At 41.1% G+C, this 26951-nt stretch overlaps 1 long non-coding RNA gene across 1 annotated transcript in view; it reads right to left on the bottom strand.

Annotated features, from left to right (window-relative positions):
* LOC112985305 (uncharacterized) overlaps nucleotides 1-19648 on the bottom strand; it is a 49395-nt gene extending 29747 nt beyond the window's left edge. The window contains exon 1 of the long non-coding RNA XR_003259723.2: nucleotides 18903-19648. This is a non-coding gene — a long non-coding RNA (uncharacterized LOC112985305). The remainder of the gene's footprint in view (nucleotides 1-18902) is intronic.
* Nucleotides 19649-26951: the final 7303 nt, after the last annotated feature.

The raw sequence follows: 26951 nt of genomic DNA, 5'->3' as shown, positions 1-26951 counted from the left end.
ACATAGATAAGATCCCCCCTCAGTCTTTTCGTCTCTAGGCTAAACAATCTCTCTCAGCCTTTTCTCATATGAGAGATGCTCTAGTCCCTGAATCGTCTTAGTACCCTTTTCTGGACTCACTTCAATAGCTTTATGCATCTCTTGTGCTGGGGAGTGCAGCACTGGACACAGCACTCCAGACATGGCCTCATCGGGGCTGAGGAGAGGGAGAGGATCGCCTCCCTCAACCTGCTGGCAATGCTCTTCCTAATGCAGCCCAGGATACCATTGGCCTTCTTGGCCACAGAGGTACATTGCTGGTTCATGATCAACTTGCTGTCCACCAGGACCCCAAAGCTGCTCTCTAGCAGGTTGGCCACGAGCCTGTACTGGTGCATGGGGTTATTCCTCCCTGTGTGCAGGACTCAGCACTTCCCTTTATTGAACTTCATGAGCTTCCTCTCTGCCCATTTCTCCAGACTGTTGAGGCCCTGCTGAATGGCAGCTCAGCCCTGGTGTATCAGCCACTTGTCCCAGTTTTGGACCATCAGCAAACTTGCTGAGGGTGCGTTCTGCCCCATCATGCAGGTCATGGATGCATAAGCTGAACAATACTGGACCCACTACTGACCCCTGGGGGACACTGCTAGTTACTGGCCTCCAACTAGACTTTGTGCCACTGATCACAACCCTCTGAGCTCTGCCATTCAGCCAGTTTTCAATCCAGCTCACTCTGCTCATCTAGTCCACACTTCATCAGCTTTCCAATAAGGATGTGATGAGATAGAGTGTCAAAATTTGCTCAATTACTAGAAAGATTTTAAAGATAAACAAATTTGGCTTAAATCCAGGTTAAAATTCAGGTTCACAGTTTTATCAGGGCTAATCAGTGTCAAAAACCACATGCGATTTTGGTACAAAAAGCTAGATATTTGATATTTATTTTGTGAAATTCTACCAACTGGAATGAACTCAAATAGAAAGTGAAGTCAGTCAGACTGGAAAGTTACGTGTTTTGAAATGAAAAAAAAACCCCAAACAACAACAACAAACCCCACCATGATTTATCAGATTGCTGCTGGCATATTTTATCAAAATATATTTGCCATGAAATTTCAAGCCAATGCAGTCAAGAAAAGGAGAGAGAAGACTATTTATATTTAGCTAGTTTCTTCACAGAATTACTCCTTTCTTAGGAACAACTGAAATGGGCCTGATGCAGAGATACCATTAAAAAAAAAAAAAAAAAGACATTTCTCCAGATCTTTACAGGTGACACATAGTATAGCACTTTCAGCTGCACTTTGACTTACATTTCAAACCCTCCTGGTGGCTTCATTTTGCTGCTTGCTGAGCACTGGCTGAATTTTGTTGGTGGGAAAACAAGTACTCTACAGCAGCAGGAAAAGTCACCTTTCAATAGATCAGTAATTGGCCTGCTGTGTTCTGCAAGTGAAATTGTTGGGCCAGTTCTCTCTCCATTCTCTATTATTATCATCTATTTTATGTAAATGATTCATGAAGGGTCTTTTTGTTTGTTTGTTTGTTTTTTAAGCATGCAGTAATTCTATGAAGGCTCATATGAAATATTGATGAGGTCTAGATAAGGTATCCACACAGCAGGTGTATTTTACCCACCAACTCTTAAGCCAGTTGGACTGGATTTATTTATTTATTTTGGCTCTGTTTTCATAAGGTTTCCCAGCATTTCCCACCCTTTCAAGCCACATAATCTTCTAACAGAGGAAATTAAGAAATTAATGTCAATGAAGTCTGTTTGAAGCTTCCACATTTACTGATTTTATCCCTCCAGCTATTCACAGATCAGAATTCCTGATCTGGCCAGAGCCAAATATCACGAGTATGCCTAATCCATTGTACTAATGGTTTTGGCAGGCTTTATTCATACCATAAAGAGTACATATCAAAGAAGGCTAATTTTTTTTCCCCTTATGCTTGCACTGAAAGAAACAAAATAGCACTTAAAACGCATCCAAAATTAAATAATTATTTGATGTGTTCTCATTGCAAAAAGGCCAACATTAAGTAAGTAAACAAACGACATCATTGACCGCGTGGATAAGGATACCATGGGACAATGACCTAAATCAGTGAGTTTTGCCAGATTCCAGTTCCATCACTGTGTATCGCTGTTCCCAGAGGGGAAGCACTGGGCAGCATCACTCCACTCCACTGATGCACGGCTTTTACTCCTTCTAGAGGAGGAGAAACCTAGAAGCTTCACTACTTCAAAACAGTTTTGCTCATAAAAAATGATCACTTGCTTTGTCCAGTTTACATTAGAACAAAAAACTTGCATGGGCCAAGGGCTTAACCATACTTTTGATGAACTGATCTTTGGGACCAATGACTTTGTTATCCTTTTGTTAAAATCTGAGTAAGGTAAACGAACATCTTCTACCCTGTGATGTTTCACATTTGTTCCCAACAAAGCAAACCTTTGTATCCATGGTTGCCTTAGAGCAACAGAAGTGTTCTAGAAGCACTGAGTTAAAAGCATGAACACTTTCTTTTGCACTGTAGCACTTTATGGTTTAGTTATTCAAAGTGTTGAATGTAAATAGAACTGGCAAGTGTGGTAGGCATTAAAATGAACGGGCAACAGCAGTGCCAAGCACCACCAATACATGCATTCACACCTGTAATATCTTAGGAGTCACTGCTGTTAAAGAATAGATTTACAATATTAACAGAAGCTTATCAAAGCAAAGAACCAGTTTAGAGCAGTGTCACAGTGAGACACAACTGAAGAGCAGCAGCCTGGTTCACTTGGGTAACATGCTTGGCTAACATATCAAACATCTTGTTATCTTTGCCTTGTAAATATCTGTAGATGATGTAGAAGGATTTTATTAGCTATCAGCTGTATTACATAGAGTACTAGTTAGTGCTGTCCAAATAAAACAGTATTCTATGGCTAACATAATTGCATAATGATGTTAAATAATACTAAGTAAAATAATACATTTAAGCATTCCAACAATGTTTATGGTATAGGCCTGAAAAAGGGTGAGTGACCTGCAGCTTAGGAGGAGTTGGGGGGAGCAGACACATACTAGCTGCTTGTCTTTGTAGACAGTAGGATAAGAGAAAAAAGGTAGCTCTGAACTATCGATATATTCCCTGCCAATGGCTGCAGAGCACCATGGAAGAAGCACACCAGGACGCCAAGATCCGCTGACGAAAGAAGGAAGCAGACGTAGAACTGCTGAACAAGCTGTAGCCCAGCGATGCTCAGCCCTCTCCAGGCTATGCCATTTATCCTGTGTGGTGCAATCAGTCAGCAAATACGCAATAAATAGAGCTGACACTTTCTGTACACACAGGTAAGTCTTTTGCCAATATCTGGCTGAAGTCGCAGGCCAGAAATCCTTACAGGCCATTTATCGACTATTTGATATGAGTAGTCATCCTTTTCACACACAACACATCTAGTGAGATGAAAGAATAAAATTCTCTGTGTGCTAGCTGCCTGCTCTTAAGTTTTAAGCTTGTGAACAGACCTGAACTGATAAACACGCTGTACATACTAATTGTAGAAAGGATTTCTGGAAGATCAGCCTGCAGATTGTAGTGGAATGAGTACAGATGAGTCACACTTTTATTAGTTGCATAAACTTTCAATTCTATTACTCTGTTTTCTGAACATGCATTTCATTCTTTTTCTCTACTTGCTGATGTTGATTTGGCATTGTTTTTGTCTGCATCAAAATAACAGTGGTTGCGATTTTCATAGTAAGTTTTGTAGGGGGGTTTTTTTGGTAACAACAAAAATACCATTTTCCTCAATACTAATCATACCAATTTATTGTGATTCCATAGCTGAGCAAGTTGTGGCCTCTCTATGGGTTAAAAAAAAAAAAGTCACTTATCTTTTCTGTTAAGCATAATGTTAATCCTGCCTCTCAGCTGGGTTTCACTTTCATTTACACCACACAAATCCAGAATAGCTCCTTATAACCAAGATCAGAATCCAGCCCAGACAGTTAATTCAGGAAAGGAATATAAAAATACCGTAATAGTAGTCCATATGCTGAATATAACATCATTAGAACATACTGACATGCTAAATATGGTAGGAGAGAACTGGTAAGTAGCTAAATTATTCCCCACACTGTGTTGCTTGGATTAGGCTTGTCATATACAAGTAAAGACCTCTGGTGCACAAATTATATGGTTGGAAGGTCAGCCCCAGTGCATGTCCAACTGGACTGAAGGCCCTCAGCAGGGACAGGCTGTGCAAAGACAGGGCTTGGCAGCTCAGCAGTCCCAAAAGCTTCCTGCACATCCCCTCCAAGCAGCAGCCCACATGAGCAAGGTGGGACCATGCACATGAGCAAGGCCCCCAGCCTACCCAATCTGGTCTCCACCTTACTTCGCTCGAGCGCCAATGCACAGCCTAGGGCGATGCCCAGCCTGGAAAAGGTCACAGTCATCTCTTGTCCCACATGAGGAATCCTCCTACCCACCATCATGTGGGCCAGTGTGAAAAGTGGTGGTAATAAAGACATCAAGGGACAGAAATGGTTCAGACGAAACTCATGTTGTGAAGGTTTTGTGAGTTTGCACAGTGCAGTGGGAACTGGATTTCGTTCACAAATTTTGTGCTTCCTTTACGCTCCACATTACCCAAGATCTCTACTCCACTTCCTGTAGTTTGCAGTAATAGTCACCCACCACTAAACTTTATGTGAGGCAGCAATGGCCACACTTCCAACTCTAGCACAGAATATTTAAGAGCTGCAGGTACCACCTGCTCCTCACCATGCCAGGAAGACACACTACAGGTATCCTTGTCTTTCCTCACTCCATTAGGCATAGTTTGAGGTTGCTTTTGAGACATGGTCCACTGCCTGCCTTTGCCTTTTCTCACACTTGAGAGGGGCCAACTTGTCACCTGGTCTGTGGTAGATACCTTCTCTCTTCCAGGAGCACAGTTCCCCACCATAGCACAGTCATATGCCTCAGCTCAGCAGGCCAAGGGGAATAATTGGAGGAAACAGCTCTGCCTTGCAATAGGTCCACTTTCTTCTTATTTTTTTTTAAATCTAATATTCTCTTTAAATAGTTTTGGCATGCTCATAACACGCCAGAGAAACAGCAGGACAATTGCTATCCTTCAGTTTAGCCAGGAGACCAGTACTTCCTCAATACCCTGCATCAGAAGTGGCCAAATACTTCTGTATACTTATAAGCTGCTTTTGAACTTTGGAGGCAAATACTCAGTTTTAATGCATTTCCAAGTTATTTTAATTCCTTGCCTGCCTGATACTCTTGGACCACTCCTAACTTTTTTCAAATACCAAGCCCTTAGGCCTCCACTAAATACTCCAGAAGTTGTCTATTTTATCTGTGCATTTAAATCTCCCCCAAAAGCTGGAAATAGAATTAAGTGAATCTCAGATGAAGGATGATGAGTAAATATCCAGTCTTCAGGGCTACAAGATCTGCTAATGATTCTAATGGGGAAACTGAAAGTTTAAAGTGAAACAAACTGCTAAAATTGCTAACTGGTAATCAGCCATGTCTCACTACCGAAGAATGAAACTGCCCGACAAATATGTTACATACTAACAAAGGAATTCATATTTTCCTGTCATCTGTAGTCTCCTATTTTAGGAAGTTGGTTTTGCCACCCCCCCCCCACCCCCCCAATTTCCAAATACTTGTCCCTCTTTTTTGATCCCATCCTGTGATCCCATGTTTCCCATGGGGGCTCTTGTCATTCTTTTTCTCTCTTGCCTCTTGCACAGCTGGTTCTTTGGGCTTGTTCTTCCCATTAAGAGTTTTTGCACTTTTGCTTGGAACAGACTGGCCTGAACTAACAATATTGCCTTAAGCACAAAGACAACGTTTAATGAAGTAAATGGACAGGGGGCGAACTCCAAGGAGACAAAACTGCTGCCCTGGCCTTCCCGCTACACAGCTGTACACAGCCCACACCAAGGAACATCTCTGAATACTCACGAATAAACAAGATCTAAGGGAAGCAAGGGCATTCAGTCACCAAGATAGATGAAGTAACAGTTTCTTCTCATCAGCTTAGCATTTAATGTATCAGCAAGACAACAGCAAGCCTTGGCTTTACTACAGCTTGAAACCGCAAAGGTAACAGTTTGTATCTCTGACTTGTGGGTGCCACATTTATGCCTTGTCAAACAGTAGTGTGGGAATGTTTGCAGAGTTTAGCCCCAGAGTGAAGGGAGCAAATAATTATGTACAATCATCAGAGACATTCCAAGGTTATACTAATAAACTCACATTATAATAATAATACTATTTATTTCTTGTTTCTCTAAATGGACACCAATTAACTTTGCACTTTGCTGACAAAACTTTTCCATTCTGCCCAAAATAGGGTCTTTGAATATGCATCTTGTGTTAAGTAATACAACTCCTTGACATATTCTAGTATGAGTCATAACAGCTGAGTAAAATGTAAAGACTAAACACTGTCATTTTGTGCCATTACAGTTAAGCAGTTAATAATATGGACAAAGCAAAAGTTACAAAGTTATGTCAGTGAACTCGCTACCTTGCCAGAATCCAAATAGATAAAATTTTCTTCTCACACTATGAATTAATATGGATGCATGCATTCAAGGGGCAGCTGTCCAAGATGACTAGTGCATAATCCACCTTTATGTTAAGCTGCCTTTAGGTAGGATGAATCATCTGCATGTGAGCACCTTACCTGCCGTTCTGACTTACTGCAACCATATTTTGTTTATGTAGTGAGAAACAGAATGTTTTCAGTTCCTGTGTTCTTTAATTTTTGCTTTGGATTGAAATTTAATGAATTTTCCCATCCTTCTTCCCCTGCAGCTCCAATTAAAGGCAGAAAGAGGGAGGGGAGGAAGGAGAACATGAGAGAAAGAGGTAATGGCAGAAGGAGAGGGAAAAAAATCTGAATGTCTCCTTATTCCTTTAACATACCAAGAAAGAAGAACTATTTACTTCCCCTCCTTCAGTTTCAATGGCTCCACAGGGGAGAAGAAGGCGACTGGGTGAAGGCAGCAAGAGGTATGTCAGAAGCAGCCATGGCAAGAGAGACCCAACAGCATCTGCAAGGTTAGAAAGGTTTGAACTAGCTGGTGGCAGCCAGGAGAGCCTATCTCTCATCATCTTTCTCGCCTGTAAGACATGATTCCTAAAAATAGCACTAATCCTTCCTTTTCTAACCTCACATGAATCTGAGCCCTGTGGATGCTGGCAAGTTAGAGGATCTCAAGGAAAGTCCTTTCCTTCTCCCACTCCGAAGCTTCTCATTACAGTATTATCCACAGTCCAATCCCTACACCAGGCTTTGGGGAAGTGTTTTCCTCAGTTGCTTCTCCAGAGTTTTGCCACTCATAATATCAGAATACCACTCACGCTATTGATGCACCATTAGCACACGTTACTCTCCTTCTTGTGATCTCCAAGGAGATCCAAGGAAAGTGAATGAGATAAAGACATGTCCCAGACAACAGCTTCTCACGGTCTTACAAGAGCTTTGGCAAACTGAAGTTGAACATGTGTTTGGTAAAGTAAAAGTTTCTTTAGAAGACTCTGTCTGGACATTCAGAAGAAGCCATGAAAATGGACTTTGAAACATCTAGAGGTCTGTATAGCAATTTAATTTGCAGTAGTAAACAAGACATGGCCAGGGCATAAGCCTTAACCAATGTCACATGATTACCTGTAGTATTTAGTTGTTAGGATGGTGCCTGGCGTGGTTTTGGTCTTTATCAACTATCACTCAAAGTATGCTCAGAAAACACAAACCAGTGAATGGTCCTTATAGACAAGGTGGCCAGACGTACCCTGCCTGGGGTGGAGGGTGTTTAGCCATTTAGATGGAAACTGGGCGATGCCACTTGCTCCCAGAATGCTGGCTCATGAGATTTACTGGGGTAGACATGTTCATACGTCTCTAGACTGGAATGCCACCAAATCTACAACGACCTAGACTGTCTCCAGACAGCAGGGCCTATAAGTGAGCAATGCAGCATTATGAATCCTCAAAGGAGCCAGAAAATATCTGCTCTATGACATTCTCAGGCTGACTGTGGCAGCAGTTCAAGGGCTTGTGTAGGGTAGGTGGTCTGGTTCGTTGGGAGTTGTTGTTTTTTTTGTTTTAGGAGTCAGTTAAAAAAAAAATATCCAGGGCAGGTACAGACCCTTATATAGTAAGCTTAAACCATCAGGCAATACTTTTGCTTTTTCTAGTTGCCTTCCATGATCCACTTGAAAATAGCTCACAGATATCAAACAAGCCTCCACTGAAAATCAGAGCAGGAAGTTAGTAGATCTATATCCGATTCAGAACCACCACCTTTGGTATCAATTAGGGGTCAGATCTTGCAAGTGTTTTGTCCTATAACGAAGGAAAACTCCGAGTCACCCTGGCCAGAAAGATACTTCAAGGCGTGGATTTTGTCAGAAGGGCACCTCCTTTGGAGGGCACAAGTACACCCAAAACAATGCATGCACCGTAACCCTGGGTGCCACCATGCTGAGTAGCACGCTGTGCCCTGTAGCACACCTGGGATAGCAGGAAAACTTCACACAGTCACCGCTTCCACTCTTGCTCACTTTCACAGACACCAAAGAGTTTGCCACTCCTTACCCCATGACTGCTTGAAGAGGTCCCTTGTCAGATGCTCTTCTGAACCCTGAACTCAGAAGGCAGAGACTGTCGAGGCAGAGCATAAATCACCCTGTTACCTGGAGGCAGCAAGTCATGACACTTTCATAAGCCAAGTGGCTGAGGACTGCTGCGAGCAGGGATGCCATGACAGCAGCAGGCAGCTGATACCAGATCACCCAGTCCACAGCTCGGCAAACCCAGCTTTCTGCCCTCTGTGCACCACAGTGCATTTTCTGCTGTTCAAAGCTGCGGGCAATGGGGCTTTATTCCACAGTCTAGTAAAGCTAGCTGTCAAAAAAGATAACCCGGGCATTAAGCCTATACTTTTCATTCGTACTTTTCTTATTTATATGCATAAATTAGTATAAACAAGCTACATGTATACATTAGCTTTTCTGCGTTTTAACAGCCAAGGATTTCTGAGTGAATATTAAAGAGATGTTAATAGCATGGCAAGGCTAATTAAACATTGAACATGTTGCTATGTAGCTAGCATTTTAAGGAGAACTACAGCTGCTGTGATAGCATTTCATTTATGTGCAGAAAACACTCTTTTAAAATAATCGGAGATATATTATTCAGAAAAATACAATCTCAAACTATTTCAGCTGTCAAAATAATCAAAAATCTGATGGAAGCAAAGCAGGCTACTTAACAATTGTATAAGAAAGCTCCAATTTATACAAGGACGTAAGGCTCGATTTTCTCATGTCCTAGATGATTGTGCTTACAATAACACCATCTATTTCTGATGGATTTGGATGAAGCAATCCAGTCTTAAATGGAACAAAAAGATAAATACATATTAATAAAAGCACAGATAAAAAGCGTCAGCAGATATGCTAAGTATCTCTTAGCTGTCAAAAATAGAGATATCAAATATCTTTTAAGAGTTCAGTAAATAGTTGCTCTGAATGTTAACAACAAGCACAGGCAGTCAGTTTAAACAAAGACTAAAGCAGCAGGCAAGCCACGCTGTACGGGCCCAGCTGGATCTCTTACTAACAGTGTGCTGTATCACTATGCAAAAGAAGGGTGTTATTTTCCCATTCTTGATGTATATGGTAGATCAGGCAGTCTGCAATATGACTTTCCATATGAAATGCAATTGCCAAGCAGCTCTGTTAGTGTAGCACAGTAAGGTTCCATTTCTTTTTCGTCATTTCCATGTCACACATTGATTCTCAAAGCATTTTTTTTAATTACAGCCCCTATAAACACCATTTGAAATGTGAAAATAAAGCTAGTTCCTCATAGCTTGTAGTTCTTCTCAAGTATCACATCAAATTATATTTCTTACTACAGCTGTACAGATCCTGGCATTACATATTGTGCCTTCTGATAGCTGTGCAATCTAGTGGGTTTACACAGCTAAAGTGTTTTAAACATAAGCAACTCCATAGACATGGTAAAGATCCAGTGTACTGTCTCCAAGTAGCATCAGCTCATCTAGAAAGAAATGATTAGTAAAATTAAGAACCAAAAGTGGACATGATTGTATTTTCAGAGGAATCAGATTTCATAAGTGAGACAGTGGCTACATTAAAGTGGAGAAAAAGCATATCGGTTCTGTAGTGGAAGCCAAATCTAGCCTCTTCAGCTACAGTGATTGTAAATAAAAGGCTAGAAGCAGGTCTCAGGGCCTCACAGCGTTATTAAGGGGTTCTGAACTCTGACTGATTTTTATAATATTGGCATAAAGCCAAGCAGGCTGAGCTAAGCATTCTCAACTCATGCAAAATCGCCCTTGAAATGAGAAAGATCTTGGCACACCATGTTTGAGCAAAAGCAGGCTTTTGTAGGGGGATGCAGCACTGGGCCATTTAGACCAGCAGCAAAGATTAGATGCAGCTAATGATGATGATGTCTCATATACACAGAATCAAGCAGGTTAAATTCCAGCACTTCAACAACCTTGTCTCTTCCAGACAATCTGTAAACCGTATGATGTAATAGGGAAACTTCCAGACAGGAAAAACATTTTCCTATGCTGCCTTTTCCCTAAGGTCTAAAGCATCACTGTGGGGTAGTTTTCACAGACTGTGCCTCATAGGTCAGGATCATCTATTTAAGACAACCACCTAAAAACAAGATGGGGCGTTACCACCACATTCCCCAATGCACTGAAGCGTAAGGAAGACTTTTGCCAAAAATCAAAAAAAAAACCCCACGCATACAAAACACACTGCTTAAGACTTGATGTCAATATGTAAAATTGGTTAAGCAGAAGACATGCAGAAAAAGTCTGGCATGATCCCAAGATCCCAAGATTGTCTTGCTGCTAAGTTTGGGGCTTTGATTAAGTAAAAGAGATTCTTCATGAATGTGTTTAGGAAACAGACAATATAGTAGCCATTAGAATTGTTTGAATTCAAAGTAGAGCACCTTTTGCCAGAGAAAGCTACCATCTTCCAGTAGGACTACCCATCTGAGAAGAGACAGTAGCTGCTGGGACAACAACTTGAGTGGACTAGAAGGATGGCATCTTCCACACAAGAATGGAAGAAAACAAACAAGGTCCCAAGGATGCAATCTGTAACTCCGTGGGATGCGATCTGTAGCTCCAAGGGACGGTATGAGGTGAGTGCTCTAATTAAATTTTAATGCAGAGTTTGGGACAGAATATTTATTCTTCCCTGAACATACAGAGAACATCACATAATTAAGGCTTTAACCTGAACTACGGCCACTCTTACTAATCCTCCCTCACTCCATACTTGGCTGTGGGACTTCAGATCTCCCAGCTTGAACCAGGAAACTGTGCATGAAGCCAGCAAGTTCCCCAGCATGACACACAGGAGCGTGAAGGAGCCAGATTTGATCTTTCATCAGCTATCTCTCTGCCTGAAGCTTGCAAAAAGTACCTGCAGGAGAAACAGGGCTGGGAACTCTATGCCCAGAAAGGCATACATTTTCAACGTGGCTGAAAAATGGACAAAAGAGTTCATCTAAAAATGTTACAAATAAAGTTTGAATTTCCCTAAACCTAGATGAGTCACTAGCAAGTGAGCGTAGAAGACTGTAGAAGATTGTACCTTTAAGAACTGGTTGATATGCTGTACCAAGTCTCTTATTATCTTCAGACTTAATCAGTTAGAGCCTGGAGATGAATGAAGCAGACCTCTTTTGGACTTAGAGATGCAGAAGAAACCTATTGACATCTCTTGCAAAAAAGCAGAGACCAGCTAAGGCAAAGGAACCTATCTTTCCTTGAAGAGCAACATGGGTAAAGGTTTATTTATATTAGAAGAGAAATTGTTATACACATGTCCTACACCTTCATGCAAAACATTAACAAAAATCACCACACTACAGCAGAGTGTAAAAAGCATTTTCTTTAGAACTGGCACAACTGAGACCATGTCTGACAGTAGGCTAGAGCTTAGCAAGTGTGAGTTTAAGTCACTTGCAATAAAATACGAATTAGAAATTTAAGAATTAATTCCCATTAGCTCCAATTAAGAAGTTGATAGAAAACAGTGTCAAAATAAAATGCCTGCTGTAAGAGCTATAGCATCAGACTGTGATCCATATTTAATACTCTTACAGAGACACTCCTGAAGAATGGATCCTTGCTTAATGACACTTGGTCTGCTAGAAGGTTGAAAACAAGAACATTTGCACTGTTATGAACTCATGTTAGAGTCATTGGGAATTTAGAGATATAAACAGGAAAAATGAAGCTCCCAGTCTCTCTAGGAACCCAAAGATCTCTCTGTTCCTGGGAATGATTCTGTACGTATCCCTGACAAGAGACCACAGGCACAAGCAGCTGTCATTTCACAAGAAACACGACAGTGATCACACAAAATCATCACTGCAAGTGAACTTGGCATGTGGAGGTACTTAGACATTTTCTTCACTTTCCAGAAAAGGCACAAGATAATCAGGTAGGGGGTCATTCATCTTGCAAGATGGGCAATAACACAGCAGGCCACGGTAGGCAGGCACCCAGGCATGGCACAAACGGACTTACTTTCCCCAGCAACAGCAGCACAGATGTTTGGGGAGACCAGGAGATCATGTAACAGCAGAGCACACCTCAGAGACTAACTGACTCTCATAGCCCTTAGGTTGTCTTAATGCATCTTAAATTCTGTATTGTGTCAATGTGGATTGTAAATTATTATATTTATTGTTATTTACACGAAAGCCCCATGGGGCAGTGCAGAATGGGAAACAAATACTCCATTGTCACAGAGCAGAGTACACAGGGATACCGTCCCATATTAATTTCTGACAAAGGACCTACACAACAGCAGTAAGGCCGGAACATGTACGTGTGCGCTTGTCAAAATAAATTCATCTTCAGAGCAGTCAAAAAAAGAAAATTATATATATATATGGTTTAATTTTTCACTTGGTGATAGTCTCCTGGTTCCAGCAGAATGCCAGGACAACACAGACTTACAGTCCACAAAGAGAAGTAACACTGTAAGACTGAGACGAGCTTGGCACAAACAGAAGGAATAAAGGTGTATTTGCCTGGCACAGGAGGCAGACAAGCCAGCAGTGATGCACAGAACAATATTTGGCTGGAACCTTAAAAGCCTGATCTCACTTCCACTTAAACCAATGGAAAGACTTCAAGAGATTAATCTAGGTGATATTTGGATTGAATCCTTAATTAACACGAGTGAAGAACAAATGCAGTAACAGCGTGATTGTTTTCAGGGAGCTTTACTTACTAAACAAAAACAAAAACAAAAAAACCCCACACCCCAAAATACCACACACACACAAAAGAAGGGAAAAAAATGAAAAACAAGAAACAAGCATTTCTAGTGAGGAATCCCCTGAAAGGAGAAAATCCTCTCACAGTAGAAATTTTCCTTTACTCTTAAAATTTTAAATTTGGCTTAATTTGCCATCCAATGCTGACTCAAGTCCTTTAATGAAGGCCCTTCAATACATCTCTGGGTGAACAGAACTTATAGCATGAAATGCATGCTCCCCTAGCTAATTGTTCATTGCTGGATATGAGAAAGCTTCAGAATTGTTTGGTTGTCTGTTTTTAATCAATGACCTTACAAAGTTGCACTGTTTGTAATAAGTACCATTTCAAAAAGCATTTGCTTGAATGATCCTGGGTTTCTAATTAGGTTTGAAGGTTGGATACAGTTTAGTCATGCCTGTCTCAGCCTTTGCTTTTCTCTCCAAAGAGACAGTGGCAGTCCCTACAAAGGGATGTAAGTAGCCTTGGTGCTTTACAGTTAAATACAGCAAATTTGATCCATCAGTAAGTTATCATTTAATTATGACAAGTCCCAGTAAAAGTTTGAAAAGAAGCCTTGCAAGCCAAATGGTTATCAACTATCAGCACTTTATCCAGGTAAGATAGTGTCAGATAGCTACTGGACTCAGCATAATAAAATTGTACCTACCTAAAAATTATGCTTAAGGTAATTAAAATAAGGAGAAGAGGTTAAAAGGCAAGCTAAAGAAGGATGCAGCATGGAGTGCTGCTTTGTCAAGCAAGAAAACTTCAGAATATGCTTGGCTAAATGGACTACATGAAGTTCATATGTTAGCAGCCTGTAAGGTATGTACACCTGTTCATACATTACTATGACATTTTTTCCAACACGTGTCTGGGCAAAGAGATATGAAAAGTTGTTAGACTAGTGTTAAAAGAAGCACTTTGACCATGGCGTTCTCTCAGTACTGATGTGTTGAACAGCTGTCTGGAGACACAGACATAAGTGAAACGCCCATAACCCATGCACTGTAGCCATAATAGAAACCCCGCAGCATAACACAAGGGCTAGACAGAAGCACCCCCCAAACTGCCAGCTTACTGCCAGCTTACCTATATATTAGCCTTTGGGGAGGTCCAGGTCTGTCAGTAGCACAGCCCTATCCAGGTTTTGGAAATGCCATCTCTTTTGGGCCACCCTCCTCCCTCACTGCTGCAGCCACTAAGGCACCCATTGCACTGAACACAAGAAAACAGGCCACTGCCATTGTGTCAACTGAGGTAACAGGCCCAGGCAAATAAAGTTTACTGCTGCTTACTTCTCTGTTTCTGGCTCATTCTTGTACCTCCATCCTCCCTTGGCACTAAGCAATGATTGAGTAATAGCACATGCATCTCATATTTCCACTACCACAGGTCCAACACAAAGGATAAATCACAGATGCCTCAAATCCTCTGGCTGTGAATAGATGTCTCGTTGACTAGAGGGTGGCCCAAGAATCAAAAAAAAATAAAATAAAAAAATCCAGCATTATTTACTATCAGCATTCATCATGTTTCTTCTGGTTAAAGGCTGGCATCTTAATTATGTCAGACATTTTTTCATGCCAAATATTCAGCATCGGGAGACAATGGCAAGATCCTCACATATCACAGTTCTCCCATTTCTTCACACCACACCAAAAGTGCAGAGCGGCCAGGGAGTCGAGATAGCTGGGGCATCTGCGGATTTGCTTTGAGCTCAGCAGAATCAGAGGATCGTGTGAGGGACTGATTGCTGTCTACAGAAGGAGAGAAGAGCAAACTGCACAACCTCCCGAACATTTCCAGGAATAATACCTGTCACAGTACAGAGAAGACCCAGATTTTTTTATTAGAAATTCCATATAAATGATTTACTTTAACCTCATATTTTCTAGAACTGTGCTGTTAGAGGGATCCTCTTTAAAGAGCATATCCCATGATGTTGTAAGAGGTAACAGATTTGTGCTTGGTAACAGACTTGTTAACAAGTCTGAAAGACAGCCTCTTTGTGAACACCACTTCCATCCACACAAAAGCTAAAAAGCAGTACGACAAACAGCAAGGAAGTCATGAAATACTGCAGGCGAACAAGTCATTTTTTGTTCTAGATGTTAACAGGCATGCTGAGCTGTGGTAACAGCATATCATGAGCTCTTTCTGCAGCACTGAAAAGCTCCAGTTAGCCCACATTTGGGAGAACCCAGAAAGTAAGGACAAGTAAAGCCAAATCCTTTAGAATACCTGTGTTGAGGTGCCCTAGCCATTCTGAGCCTCTCTGTAGAAAGGATGTTCTGGCTGCAATCCCACTCCACCAGCAGATCTTTCTCTTACGAGGGATCTGCCTTTCAGAGCTACAGGTGTTTACAGCAGCCAGTTCCAGCTACATCTAGCTATTAGGATACTTTCTTCCACAGCTTTGTAAAACAGCCTCATTACAGCCAGTTATAGTTCTGATACTACATTAGTGTAACTGGAGACTTAAGGTGCAGTATCTTGATCCAAACTAAGATCAGAGACCAGCTACCCCTGAATGTGAGAGTTAGCATCCATTTGCTGTCCACAGCAACCCCAGGGTTTACATGACTACCATTAAGATTAGGCCTATACGGGGCCTATAGGGACTATATGAGCAGTTGACATAACATAGCTCCTGTCTAGAAAAGGTAGTAATCTAAACAAGCAGAAATATGGGAAAGAGACAAACGTAAATGATCTGCTGGCAATGGCTATACTAGGCAAGAATCCACATCTCGTATCTCCCTTTCTGCAATTTCCAGGGCATTGCCACTATTAGCTACACTTTTCTAAGGCCATTTCCAAGCAGTTTGCTAATTCCCTCTATCTTCCTACATGCATATAGAATATATAGAATACATGATTGCTTCATAACCAAGTGCAGAGGCAAATTACAATATATAGAAAAGCATTATATCTACAGAATAGGCTAAATTCTCAAATTTAAGCATTTAAGAAATATATGCAAGCTGATAGGTATCCCATTTTTTTATGCTGGAAAATGTCCACCTATGCTTTTGTAAATTTAACTCTAGGAAGGTAACTGAAGAGATGAGGCTGGAATCTGTTTTTACTGCATCATTTTGTAACTAAGATAGAATTCCTCAAAATATTTGCAAGTCTCACACTAACCAACTATATTTACATGGACAATAGCCATTCCATCAAGAATTCATGCAAGTCATGAAATGTGACCAATCCTTTTCTTAAAGAGTCTCATCCACAAGCTATTGAAATACTGGTACTAAGGAGACAGTTTCACATCTACTTTGAATGGTTTTAGTTCTACAAATTGTATTGAAGCATATAAATTTATTCTTCTCTGGTTTCCTTTACTCTGCTGGGGTTACATCAGGGGTGTAACACAGATATTGGTCACATCTGAAAAACTCCAGGACACTCTAGTTTGCCAGTCCCTCACTATCTGAATGCAGTCCTGTGTAAAGCCCCCACGAAGAAAGCAAAACACAGGCAAACAGATTTTTGCCAAAGCTTGTTCAGATAAAGAGAGGAAGAGGGGATCCTTGAACTCCTTTGCAGAGCCAAGCAAAACGCATTAGCTTGCACTCCCACTATGTAGGGCTATGGGGAAAACAAACAGAGAGCAAGGCTCGCTTATTGGCCCCATGCCCTTTCCACACCATAAACCAACTGAGGCAACACGGAAGAAATGCTCTCTGTACCCTGCTGAACCATACAAGCCAGCCTGCTTGTATCCATGTTTCCAAAGACCTTGGCTTTAATAACAGCCATAAATGCATTACTTCTTTTTGGGCGCCTGCATGACGTCCAGTGTTTCACCTCTGTAGCCTGAAGTTTGACAGTTTCCATATTGTCAAGGAATGCACCGAAAGTGATGCTGTGCAACAGAGCAAGAGAGAAAGCGTGGCACAGTCTTGTGCGTAATACGATCTACAGACCTTCACACTGCATGCAGTAGGAATGAAAATAGTCATTAGTGAGATGAAGTATAAATTTTACACTCCTGTAGTCAGTTACTTAACTGATCTTTCCAGAAACTTGGCAAAAGAAGTGTACTGCAGCTATGCATATATATTATACTTAATGATGGCCATTAAGCCTGCAGTCACAAGATTCAGTTTGCCTTTTGCTGCTAAATTTGTATTTATAGCCTCCCAGATTTTGTAGTAGTTACTGACAAGGTACAAAATAATAGTCCTGTGAAATCGTGACCCTGATTAGTAAAGGGGTAAGTGTGCCCCCCCCCTTAACTTCACTGGTCCCAGTGGGATTATACCAACAATAAATTTGTTTCTTTCTTTGAAGATGAAAGGTGCTACAACATGCACTTTATTAAACCCACTATAAAGACTTGTTATTTTTGCTCATATACCTGCTGAGTGATGGTTTCCAGAGGTCAAACACCACCTCCAGAACATGCACACTCACTTTACTTTCTGGCTTAGAGAATTCCTCTTAAAATTACAGGCCACTTCTCCAGCTCTTGATGTACAGCTTCTTATATGGTTCAGAGCTATGGATCAGAATTACTATGATCCAGACAGCTGTGTAGAAACACAGGTTTACTGTGAGATAGAAATGATACAGCATTTTAACAAATGGAGATGATCCAAGAGACCTGGTTCAAAGTCAAATGCTGATCTTGACTCTGTCCAAACCACGGGCTGTGGGATAGGGTTCAGATAAGGTAGTGTTGAATTCTCACCATCCCTGACCCCAATCGGAAATCTCCCAAGATGATCCTAGCAATGATTTTTGGCCCTGCTGTGATGGCTTAACCCCAAACACACAACCCACACATGACACAGCAGAAATCCTGAAAGGCCTACAGCGCCATTTTCTAAGCTTCTGCTGAAAAATTTGCTCCCTTCTTTGGTACAGAATCTCTAATCACTGTGTAAAGTACTAAAATTCACAAAAGCTTATCCCTTTGAGTTTTCAGCTGACAGAAACATTAGCACTAGCTGAAGAACAGCCCAAGCACCTAGTACCCGCTAGTGAGCATACCATGATATAACTCTGTAATCACCAGGCTCTTAAAAAAAGGGATGCCTGCTCCAGATATGCACCTTTACAAGCAGTACTCTTCCTGCTGAAATTATGTGCTTGGCATTTTCACACTCTGTTGTATAGATGCCAGCACATGATTTGTTATGAGTAGTTAAGAGAACACTGAAAAAAGGCTATGTTCAAATTACTAACCACGAGCTTATCTCCTGAACTTTCCTTTTCTCCCCATTTAACAGCACTATCACTTGTTTCAATTTCTGGGAGCATTAATAAGCCACCTGGCTTCTCAGGCTACAGGGGCTTACTGCCTTCACAAACCAAGTCTCCCATTTGTGCATAGAGAACCATTTTCCTAAACAGAGGAGAGAAGAAAGCAAACAAACAAACTGCCCAAACCCACAAGACATAACATGAAGAGGAAAGCAGTCAGTGAAAACTGTCTGGATTGCATTGCGTCATATGCAGCAATTAGGAGAAGAGAAACCAAATGAACCTTCACTTCAGTCACAAACACAGAGATGAACTGGCACCTCAGTCACCTACCTTGGTTTGTATTCTTGTGTAGCTCAAAGCATATTCAGACTCCGGTGCGTGATGCTAGTCTTCCCATCATTTGACAGTCAGAAATCCTTGCCCCAATGACCTTGCAATCTGAAATCACAGCCTTTACCTTTGCCACATCTGCCCCTCTTCCTAAGCTGCTAAGAAGTCCCAAGTTTTAGAGACAGAACCTATTGTTTTGACAATTGTATTTTTTTTTATGAATTAGTTTCCGAAATCTTCATTGCTTCCTAACAGATGCTGTTATGTATAGAAGCAAGCTCAGAAAATCATGCAGAAAACTCCTGCCACCTATAGCCACAGCATGAAGCGGCTTTTCTCATAGCAATGTGTCCCTTCTAGCTGCGTGTCTCTCTTCCCTCAAAAGCTATGTTTGGAAAGGACACTGTTCCTTTCCAACAAGGAGGTTCCTCTGGACTTGTAGACTTGCATAGGGATGTGGTAAACTAATACACATCCTAGCTGTCTTGCTTCTTCTTCTTCCTTCCACCCTTGTATCCTTTTCAATGGCTCACCATGCGAAGATATTTTCGTGAAGCAGTAAACAAAGAGGTCTCATGTCCCTTAGCAGATTTCCTGAAGTGAGGTTGTCAGGTCCTGTTTTAAGACAGTAGAAAATAACTGATCCAAAACAAACCGGAAGTCACCCTTTCACCAAGAATATCAAAAAAGTTCAATATACATTCTGTCTGGAAAATACAATAAAGCAAGCTTATAAATGAATTATTAAAGAACACTGGCTTCTCACAACATGCAATTGGGTCTAATCTTGCTGAAGAATTTATTATAAACCACCCTCTAAGTTCCAGCCACATGTCTGAACATTAACCTTTTACCAGAAATGTAAGTAGATGCCAAATTTTAAGAGCACATTAACAAATTAAAGTCATGTACTTAATTCAGCTGCTCAGAAGTCAGTTCTATCCTGCTAGAGAGATAAGAGTTTTCATGTGCTTCAGTTAAAAAAAAAAAAAAAAGGCAAGAAAGGAAGCACCTTCAACAGTTGTCTTTATTTAGTCCCCGTGCCACCTGCTGAGTTCAGCACATAGGGTATGATAGCCCAGGCAGGAACGGACCCTAGGAGGTCTCCAGTCCAACCTCCTGCTCAAGCAGGGTCAGCTACAAAAGCAGACCAGGTTGCTCCAGACTTTATCCACTTGGTTCTTGAAAACCTCCAAGGAACGGAGACTGTACAACTTCTCTGAGCAGCCTCAGCCCATGCCTGACTATCAGTATGATGAAGAGAGTTTTCCACATAACCCATTTGAAAATATTATATGTTCTTTCCTTTCGTTCTGTTTGAATTTAATTCTTCTCTTAAACATGCCAGCCACACACAGCTCCCATTCATATTTGGCAGCACATAGGCTAGATTCAGCCAAAAGATATGCATATCTAGCAGATCTTAGGCATATGGACTGACTTCATTTTTTAATAATACTTTATATTCAAAGGCTATCCGCTCTACATGAACACTGATGAGCCCAAACAAATTTAAAGAAAAGCACAGCATTCATTTTGGATTCTTGAACAAACATTTCCAAGATCTGTGTTACTACATAATGTTTCTTATTTCATTTACTAACAACCCCATCCTCAAGTGCACTTGGATGGAAAGAAGTCCAGGCCTTTCCTCATGAAAGTTAGCTTTCACATCCATGCTGTCTAACTGAATGATAACTTAAAGATTAGTTCTTACAAGTGCAATGCATTTTATCTAAAAGTCAGTATAAAAAAGGAAAAAAGACCTAGTAAACACTAGTAAACATAACAGGCTTGCAAAACTGGTATTTTCCACATTCCTCTTACCAAACACCCAGTTAAAGAATGTAAGTCTTGGCTGGAAAATATTGAGGGGAGTCACAGGCCCAGCCCCACATGCTTGCGATATCAACAAAGCTTACTTTCAGTTCTAATGTATTTTCCCTGTTACAAAAACTAAAGCATATAAAAGTAATACCCACTATATCCTTACCTTAAACCTCTATCTCACATTTACCCCAGCTCTTCTACCATAACACACCTGCATATGCCCTCTGTCCTTTCAGTTTATGCTCACCAGCCACCCAGTTCCAGCTCATTAAGCTGGAACCTGCAGTGACTTAACTTGGGCTTTATTTGGCTTTTAACCCACCCCTCAAAGCATCTACATTTGTTCTTCACACTACCATTAAAAATTGTCTTATCATCAGGGTTTTTACTACTATGATACTCTCTGCCAATTTCTCTGACAAATCGCAACCCTAATATATCAGCAGGTTTCTGGATAGCAGCCACTGACTATACCAAATACACACAGACAGGCAACTATTTACAAAGAAATGTAATTTCCAGCTTCAGGTGATATGGGTAGCCATCGCACCAAGACAGGTGCCATCCATTGTGCAATTGCGTATGTTATTTGATATTTTAGTGTGTTAGAAGAAGGTGAAAGAGCTATTTAAAACCTTTTTTTTTACTTAGCCTGAACACCATTTTAGTTAAAAATACCTGTCTGTGGGGACATCCTATCCATATGAATACTGTGACTTTTAAATACTCTCTTCATTTAAAGTTTCTAGAACCATACACTGTTCATGGATCTCCAGTCTACACAGAAAGAAATAGAGTAGATGTGAAGTTAGAGCTGCACAACCAGGGAAAGAGTACATATTAAGGAAAAAATGCTTTACTATGGATGTCTTTAGTATCACCAGATCTCTAGAGATGTCCTGGTTTGCAAACAGTCTCATGTCCTGTGGCAGTGAAATAAATTTCAGGCCAGAGATGAAATTCTGTAGACAGAGTTCCACAAAGGGAACAATGCGTTATAGAGATTTCTTTCTTGTGAGACTTTACTTTTGGCGCCAAATTTATCTCTGGAGTAACTCTACTGGCAATGTCAGTATTACGTAGAGGCGGAATTTCCCTTACCTCACTTATTTTTAAAACCGAAGTTGTTGGGCCAGGCACTCCAAAAGAGTAAAGCAGCTTATACCTGTGCAGCTATAGCAATTCAAAGTCAGCTAAGAACCTGTCCCACTGTTTCTAGTGGTGGGTTAGATTTTATGCTCAACATGGAATGATTTTCTAGGATTTGATACGATTTGACACCAAAGTCCCAACCAGTTTAGAGCTGGATTCAGGTTATCTCAGGTTGGGTTACTGGGGGTGGAATATATACAGGCTCCTCTTCAGCTTAAACAGCACGTATGTTAGTAGTGATTGAGTACAAGAGGCAGGAGGGTGAGTTGGCATGTGTATTGCCCACAGTGCTCAAGATGCGTCATTTCTAGGTGGGGTAATCAGGATCCAAAGTCTCACTCCTCCAATGATCACCTGTTACAGATAGCTGATAACAGTCTGAGCCTCTGTTAGAGGCTAGGTTTCAGGCAGGGAGCACATACTAACGCCACTTAAAGCCCTGAGAACCACCGTTTCTGAGTAGCCAGGGGCTGTGGTATGATATGTCAGCCCTGTCAGAGCTGTCATATGTTCCTTCCACTTTCCATCAAGCGCTACTGACCCTCCCACCCAGGGAGCTGCTTCTGCAAAGCAGTGCAGAGGTCTGTGGTTTCCATGCTCCATTTTACATTTGCGACATGATTTATGAGCAAAAATCTTGTAAAAATGCAATTTCAGCAGCATTTTAGGACCTTTTGCATCACTGACAGGTTGGCAAACATCTTATAAATCACAATGTTAGTGCCAAAATCCCTGCCAGTGATCAACGGAGTTTAACAGCAACCTTTGATAACCTCCAAAACAAAGTTCCATAGAACGTTTTTCTAATTTATTATTAACTTGCTGTTAGAAAATGGCTTTGAACTAACAATTGAACTAACTATTCTGTACAATGACAAGTACACAAAATACCCATAACATCTGAAAATAAATTATACCTTGTGGTAATCTAAAAAAGATATTTATTATTGTATCCTGGGGAGAATGGGAAAAATAATTTGATTACAAAAATCACCACAAATCTTGCACACCATGTAATCAGTCATGTTTTATACACTGACTTTCCTCGCATCTGTGCTGTTGTTAAGATGTAGTGTAGAACTCTGCCATATAATACATGCACCTATATAATACATGCAGCTATGAAACCGTGAGTGCTGCTACGTGTTGAGTCTTTAAATGGAAGATGGCACATCTGCTTTTGGCATAGTAGTGTAAATCAATCCAAGATGTTTATTAAAGAGTAAGTAATAACCTGCCCACACGCTCTTTCTTCCATCCAGCCTTGCTTTTGTTCTTTCTTTGTTATTTTCTAGGCAGTTAAATACAGGCTATGCACATTCAAAGTATGTGTTGTTTCTTCACGTACGGGTAACATAACATGCCACATCATATTTAACAAGTACTTGCAGGGAACAGTTTAGACAAAAAAGCAAGCAAAAATGAGGTTGCGATGAGGAAAGGGTAAGCACAAACAGCTAAACCACAGTGACTGAAAGGTTCATTACTCTGCATAAGGCAACTATGTTTCCTAATACTTTTCAAATGAATAATATCTCCTAAATTTGATTTTATGTTCTAACTCTGAGCAGCCAGTGAGCAAAATTTGCAAGAGTGAAGGATGGTGAGTGTTTTCTTCCTTATCCATCAGAGACACAAGCAAGCATCAGAGAATGGAGGAGTCAGCATGGCTTGACTTTGTATTTATTGAAGGTTTGTATACCTTCTAGGACAGAGTCTGTCCAAGCAGGAAAGTTAGGAATCTAACTCACTGAGTATTTGCACAGGCTGGCCAGCTGGAAAGACAACACAATATTGGTATTTCTCACCCCTTCGAAGGTCACTTAAGGCATCTTGAGGCTAATTCTTCCTGGAGCAATTGCCAATCTACTTGGCATGATCTGTAACACAGCTCTTAGCCCTGGTGCTGTTTCTCTCCCACTGACTGAGCTCTGCTCCCCCAGGGTCTGCTTTAAGAACAGCACAGAGGACAACGGTATCTTTTGCAGACAGCCTAGGCTACCAGGCATAGGCAGCACTGAGGAGACTGGAAGTGGGGAAGAAGATGGTGTCTCTAGGCCAGAGGGCAGAGCCTGGGGCATGCAGTGCTCCTTCCTTTTTCCCTGAAGGATGCACTGGGACCTGTCCCAGGATGCCTGGGGAGAGGGACTCCCCCACTGCTAGGCAGGAGGGCATCAGCAAGTCCATCTGTATCCCACCAGAGGCCCTGAGTTCTTTGACTAAAAGGGCTGCAAGGATTTGCAGCCCCCTGCATTTCCTTTCCCAGCTGTAAATAGTTTGTCCCAAGGTACACATGCTTTGGCTGCTTTTTCCCAAGAGATGAACCTTGTTTCTAGAAATGCTCCTTCTCCTCACAGGACAGGGGAAAACAGCACTTCCTAGAAAGGTGCCCTGCATCCCTCTACCTTCCCTCTCACTCCCGTGCTGCCTACCTTGGGCTTGCTGATCTCCCATGCCACCGATGCAGGGCTGCAGTCTGACTGGCACCTCTTTAACTCTTCCTCACCCAGAGACAGAGCCTGCTTTATAGCCTTTAGTAACCACAGTAGAAGGAAAATACAGGGAAATGGCCTTTTAGACTCTCAGGTGGGAAGCTCATAAGAAACTGATTCTGCTCTTCAAGTAGCTATGGTGAATAAGGCATGCCCTCTCTGACACAAGGGGCTCGTGTTTAAGAAGTGAGGTTGGAAAACAGGCTGTTTAACAGGTGATGGTTTAGGAGGGCTTGCAGTACAGAACTGGGGGTTCTTGTGAGAAAGCTCCAACAAAGAGGTCCATGCTGGACACGGAATAGAGGGTTTGGAACTACATACACTATGTAGTATATTTGCACATTTAATTTAACAGATCTCCAAACATCCTCTGTAGTTGTTCAGTTCTTCTCTGTTAAAACGGTGAGCATATATTCAAAGGTCAGATTCCATATGCATTGGTTTCAGTGATAATTTTACTTATCAACTCCTGTCTCAAAAGTAGAAAAGATTGCTGTAAATTTGCTAAATGGGTCTCTATTCATCCATAGCTGAAACACAGCTGCATGAGATACCCAGGTGGATTTGTTCAGCAAGACAGAACATACAAGGACAGAAGAAGTTATTCAGCAGTTACTATTGCAGGCTAGAGTTACCTTGATCAGAGTTGTTACAGCATCCTGTTACAGTGCTTTAGCCAGGGCAAAAATATTAATTACATTAAATAAAAGCACTTGGGTAGATCAGAAAATAAAAAGAAAAAAGCCAGTAATACTTTCTCCCATTTATTCCACGTGCTGTTCTGTAAGTTTCTCCTTTTCTTTTCTTCCATATGTCTGATAGTGGAACTCTATGGAACTGAACATTTTGCAAGTCAATGGCGCCAGCTCTTTGTAGAGCATCTCGGACAGGTCTCTTCATTTCCTTTTGTCTTTCTATGGCTGACATGCATTGTTATTTAAATGAAGGCTTTTGAACTCAGATTTTTTTTAAATGCAAATGTATGCTGCTTCCCTATTGAAAACATCAACACTTTTCTTTCAGGATAAAGAGCAATATTCTTAAGACAGAAGGTGCATTGCGATGTTACTGTTCTGTGAATTTAAGCTAAAAAAGGAAAGCATACACAACGGTAAAGTATCAAAATACTGGCCAAATCTTCCTTCTACCCAAGATATGATTAAAACAATATTATATCTTTTAAAGCACAGCTGAGATAGGGAAGGTGCCAAGACACAGCAGACTGGTCGCATTTGCTTAAGGCATTCTGCCTGTAAAAGTGCTAGGGGAGCACACACAGAGGTGCCAGACACTACATGCCTCCAGCAATTTCAAGGTGCTCCATCCAGTCCCTCCTTTTGTAGGCTATCACTCATTTTAGTTCAAAAGTTCTTGTGCTCTCATTTTTATTTTTGTGAAAGCCGTCTACCAAGAACCATGGACTGAACTTACAGCAGGTGTTGTAGGGAGGTAATGGTGAAGAAGGAAAAAAAGAATGAATGCCTACTTCCTTATGTGAATAGTTTTTGCACCCTTCACTGGAGATCCCGACATTGCCTACCCCAGGAGTTAAAGGCAATGATTCAGGCTCCTCCGAAACATCATATTGTCTTGAATATGATAATTGAAAAAAGAAATGTGAATTCTATCCATCTTCCTGGTTCCTTCAGAGTATATTGTATTCATGTTTTCGAGTTCTTCTTTACGTATAATGTCTAGAAATTTACTTTTTAACAGAAGATGAATATGGAAGTTCTCCAGTAATCACATGACTCCTGGAGCTGGAGCTTTTAGATAATCATGAAATATTGCAAGATACGGGAAAAAATCCACCCCATCTACCCCCTCCAAATAGAAGAGTTGTAAACAGCTGAGTTACTTCCATATTTGCTCTCTGTCAGACCAAGAGGCATGTGATGCTAAAGCATGTGGACCATCTCAGTCCTTTTCCCATTGGACAGTGACCCATCTCACAGAAAAAAAATGCCACAGTTCATGCCCATTAGCACCCTTGCCAGCACAGAGACTGAACTCCCCTTTCAGTCTCAGAAGTAGTTGCTCTCTTTCAGTGTCAGTAGTAGCTGTTCCAGCCCAGAGTTTCTACATCTTATTCCCGGACTATTGCAGACTTGAAGTGCTACTCCCTGTGCAATAGCAGGTTTATGGATGAGGAGACAACTTCAGTCTGCCAGGTGATAATTTGGCATCCTTATGTCAGTGCTAAGATTCCTGCAGCCATAAATATTTATTGCAAATGAAATATACTCATACACTCTAGCTAGCATGCTACCATATGAAAAAATCTAGCATTAAACAAAACACATGCATTCCACCTTTTATTCAGTTTAGGAAAGTCTTACTTCTTGCTGTGAACATTCTTAGCTTAATAAGGATATTCAGAAGTCGAGTGATTCATGGTATGCCATGATTTGTTTTATAATACAACATTTTGCTTCTTATATTTCGTCTCTAACAGTTTTTGCAAAGTTGTGATTTGATAGGATAAGAACAGTGAGGGCATTAGGACCAAGAGAAAGACGCACACATTGCTCTGTATTATGTCTGGCAAAGTGCTTCCTGACTGAGTGCTGTAGTT

Source organism: Dromaius novaehollandiae, chromosome 2 (assembly GCF_036370855.1).
Source record: "Dromaius novaehollandiae isolate bDroNov1 chromosome 2, bDroNov1.hap1, whole genome shotgun sequence".
Classification (NCBI taxonomy): domain Eukaryota; kingdom Metazoa; phylum Chordata; class Aves; order Casuariiformes; family Dromaiidae; genus Dromaius; species Dromaius novaehollandiae.
Note: the sequence above shows the minus strand (reverse complement) of the source record. Positions and strands in the feature narration are given on the sequence as shown.